The 4,609-nt window shown below is 31.9% G+C and overlaps 1 protein-coding gene across 2 annotated transcripts in view; it reads left to right on the top strand.

Annotated features, from left to right (window-relative positions):
- The first annotated feature begins 1,263 nt into the window (after nucleotides 1–1,263).
- LOC108973156 (sex peptide receptor) overlaps nucleotides 1,264–4,609 on the top strand; it is an 89,580-nt gene continuing 86,234 nt past the window's right edge. For both annotated transcript variants that reach the window (XM_018940220.1, XM_018940219.1), the window contains exon 1: nucleotides 1,264–1,460. The gene's annotated coding sequence lies outside the window, so the exon portion shown is untranslated. The remainder of the gene's footprint in view (nucleotides 1,461–4,609) is intronic.

Raw genomic sequence — 4,609 nt, 5'->3', positions numbered from 1 at the left:
TTAACGTTGCCGTGAGTTAATTTCAATTCCATTTTCGGATATTGTGCTCAAGAAGTAGTAGCTTAACAGCAATTCTCAGTTTAACGTGTTAGCCAATGACAAATTGTTGACTATTCATTCAAGCCATTTGACAATTTCACTTCATTTGTACTCGTCTGTACTTTTGTAATTTGGCAATACAAATGACAAAATGTGGGATTAAAATTTTAAGCAAGCACACCATTATATTTTAAGCAAATAAAGTTTTGTTATAACTATATTTGGAATATTTAAAATTTACTCTTAATTGCAGTTATGTTTAATATTTTAAATAAATATTTTACGTTTTCAAATTAAAACAAAAAAAAAATACACTTTAGGCAACATTCATTTTACTGCAATACAAATCCTAGCATTAACGGTTAACGTGAATATAAATTTTGTAAAAAAGATTCTACTTCTAAGTAGCGCGTTGTAAAGATGCACAGTTCTAGAATATCATGAAGTTGAAAAAAAACTACTTTTCCGTAAAAGTAAAGTAAAATAAGTAAAAGAAAAGTAAAAAATTAATTTTACGCTCCTTAAATAATTTATTTGGAACTAACTGAAAGTTTCAAAATAACTAGCAAGTGTGTATGAATTATTATAATTTTTTTTTTGCTATTTACATACTTTCAGTAAAGATACTTTACATGTGTGCAAACAACTAAACTAGGCGTAAATATGCAGCGTGTGCTACATACATACGTTACGTTGACGTTATAACAGTCACAAAATAAAATAATACGTACGTATATGTACATATGTGTGTAAGACGTTTATGTATTTATGCATGCTGTATAATTATTAACAAAGGCAGATTTAAGTGCATAGATATGTTATAAAAATAAAACTATGTGTATTTTTATATAATAAGTGCTTATATGGACCGTATGTTTAAATATTTTAACATTTTCAATAAAAAAGTACATAAGTTTCAAGTATGGTCGTCTATTACTTATTCAATTTTTGATTTACAATTTTTTTTCAGAAATTCTATTTATAATATTCCTATTAAAAATAAGTTGAGTAAACACAAAATTCACAAATTTTGTCGTTTAAATGTTTACTTAAAAATTTGCAAGTTTAAGCATCAACAAGCATGAACGCCCTGCCTTAATGTGCACAACACGTCAAATATGTAACGGTGCTGCTGTAATGTAACTTTGGAAGGTGAATTGAAAACAACGAAAAATTATTAAAATGAAAGTGAAGTGATTCAAAAAATATTAATAAATCAAAATAAGTAGCAATAAAAAGCAGTTTTTCGAAAATTTGTGTAGAAACATATTTGTGTAGAAGTGTTTTGCTTTTAATGTGCTTATTTAAAATGTGAAAAGTGAATAGTTTTTCTCAGTCTATGCAAATGTTGATGAAGTTATTTGTTGAAGTAACTAAAATGGTGAATTAACATACAGTCCAAAGGTTTAATATACTAAAAGGTAAATACGTTTTTTACTGGCAGAAAACTGTTGCATTCTTGCAAAATATTATTTAAGATTATGGGGACAAATAGTTGCTTGCGGTATAAATTAATTTGTTATCTCGGTATGAGAATATAGATACATAAAACGGGGTCTGTCCTTGACCGGATATACAATACTTCGTAAATCAGGGTTCAATTCAGTTTGGATACTTGTTTGTTGTGATAGCGGGCTGTTAGTGAGTTATTCACAATATCCAGTTTCGCATTCGTAAAAGTGTTCTTTCGATACTACGTAGCTTGGGCGCTTCTATATCTTTATACATACATATTTATTTAAATCTGTAAGGAGTAAAAGAAATTATCATTAAAATTAAACAAGTATTTTATTGTCAAACACTGCGATTATAATTAATATGAGTATAGCATCAAATTCAAAATCATTTTCCAGTGCTAAATAATTGTACATATATGTGCATACATATACAGGCAGCACCATTATTTTTCAGTGGAATATTATATAAAATAAATATAGTGAGACAAATTAAATATTTGAAAGAAATTCATGTAATTATGGTCACACTGGAGTTTTCAGCATTTTTTTCGGGTTTGTGATTAACTGGTTGGTATTAAACTCTTAGAAGACGGATGTTTCATTAAAGTTAATTGCAGTTCGTAGTTTGCTAGGTTTCAGGTTTATTTATAAGAAGACGAGATGTTCGTAGAGGAATCTTGGCTATGATGATGAATATGAGGTTGAGAATGAAAAAATTGATGATAACCATGATGGCTTTAAGAAATCAGTGCAAATATATGCTTTTGAAGCTTTATTTATAGTAATACACTGCAACGTACCTTAATTATAGATTCAAAAGAGCGGCAGTTCTATTAAGAGGAACGTCTAGACTGTCTAAAAAACACGATTAAAAAAAAAAAAAAATCGAAAATTGCTCTTTCGGAAAGAACGCGTTTAAGGATAAACTGATGGAACTGATTGATTTGAGCGGCTATACCTTAGAATCTTGTAATTCAAAAACTATTTCAGATATAGATTTAAAAATTTATCGCGTTATTTTCAAAGCCATAATGTATCGAAAGCGATTTAATTAACATTTTAAAGTGCACAACAAATATATCCAAGACATTTCATTTATTAAATTCTCAATCTGTTGCGTAGGATGGCACTTGATTCGTACATCCCCTGCGTTCTCCTTTTCCAATCCATTGAGATTTGCAAGTATAAACAAGGCATTAAGTTCGAGCTTTATTTGTACATCTATTTCCGGAATCTGAAAGGTCATCCCAAACCACAGCAAAACCATTGAAGTGAATGAATGCAAACAGCTAATGCACAAAAATACAGTTATATACATATGTATGCTGGTAAATTGCCAACAACTGTATAATAAACTAATTCATTTAGAAAGTCCGACAGAATTCAGAATTAAAGCAGTCCGAAAGTCGCGTGTATATGTATATGTATGTACTATATGTAAGTTTGTGTATGTACGTATGTATTGACCCCTGAGAATGGCAGCAGAATAAAATAGAAATGACAGGTGGAAATTGCCTTAATGACCGGCATATAAACGGCAAATTGTTGGCAGCACCTTTTCCAGCTAAATTTTATATTATATATACATTCTAACGATATATTATTTATGTATGTATGTATGTTATGCATGTACTTTCATATTTTAGTGTATTCACACTTCTAACGGAACATACATATGTACATGCCTACATTTTCATGCACCATTACACTTTTGACCGAACCATTAGGCAAGTGAATGAAGGTTGCACAAAAAACCAAAAACCACAAAAGATTACTTGACTTGCAGGACTGCTTCCAAAAGCTGAGAAGTAATTGATTGAAGAAAAAGGGAAGCACGATATTTTTCCATCACCAACAAACAGCGACAGTACCTGCCAGTTACGGCAAGCACATAGTGCCACAGTCCAAGGCAGAGTATGGCAAATGATTTTATGCACGCTCGGCATGATAGGGGAAAACGTGATTTCAATTTTTAATCCATTTACCATTGAACGTGCATACATGAAATGGCATAAAAAAGCTGCTGGCAAGCTATCACCCCCTCCCAGTGTTGTGAGAGATGGTGCGCCACTAGATGAGTGGCTGATTTCCAAATATGGGCGCCTAAGTCAAGTCTCGAGGCTTGCCAAAACTGATATTCTTCTCATCACTGCATTGTTTTTACCTTTTGTTGTAAACCGCAAATGCGTTGCTGACTCGAATTTTACAATGAACTCGTATCTGTGTGTAGTGGACCGTGTTGCGCCTTACACTTCTGGTCATTGTTCGGCCATCAGCTTCCGCCAGTCATTTTGTTTACTGATGAAGAGAAATGATTTTCGGTAACTCGATAGAATTTGAAGTGATTTCAGTATTGATTGTTTGAACAAGTGGGCACATTGAGAATTAGCTGTGCTATCGTCTATTGTATGAATATTTGTTTTGAATTTTTTTCTAAATTTAGTAAGATAAAACTGCATATATAAAATATATATACAAATCATAAAAGCACCAAGTGAATATTAAACAAGCAAAAACACCAACTTTGGTTGCATCGAAGCTATAACGGTTACACCTCTGTATTTCTTACAGTAACTATATATTGTGACAAAAAAGTATCCGGAAATTGTAAATAAAGCGCAAAATTTTTAATTATTCGTCAATATTTATTTTATCGCTCTCAAAGTAATCACCATTAGTTGTAAAACACTTATTCTGAAAAGTTTTCCGGTTCCCGAAACTCTTTTCAAAATTATTTTTGGGATGGCCTTCGGCTGTTGCAGTGAATTTTGATTTATAATTTCGATCGATTGAAAACGGGTTCTACGGAGTAGCAATTTCAGTTTAGAGAGCAAGAAAAAATTACGAAGATCTCTCGGCCGTCTTTGATGGCTTTCTACCACTTCCGGGTTGGATTTCGAGGCTGACATTATTGTTGCTCGTTCCAAGATAGACGAAATTATCTAAAACTTTGAAGTTGTGATTCTCAATAGTGACGTGAGTGCCAAGTCGCGAGTGGGACGACTGTTTGTTTGATGGCATATATGATATATTATGTTATCAAAAAAGTCTTGCGGTATTTTTGCGGCATTTTTAATTGGTCATAAAATTTTTTTTGATGACTCATGCCCAGC

This window comes from Bactrocera latifrons, unplaced genomic scaffold (genome assembly GCF_001853355.1).
Source record: "Bactrocera latifrons isolate USDA-ARS-PBARC rearing strain unplaced genomic scaffold, ASM185335v1 scaffold_46, whole genome shotgun sequence".
In the NCBI taxonomy this organism is placed as follows: Eukaryota; Metazoa; Arthropoda; class Insecta; order Diptera; family Tephritidae; genus Bactrocera; species Bactrocera latifrons.
The sequence above is the reverse complement of the archived record's forward strand: the minus strand, read 5'-3'. Positions and strand labels throughout refer to the sequence as shown.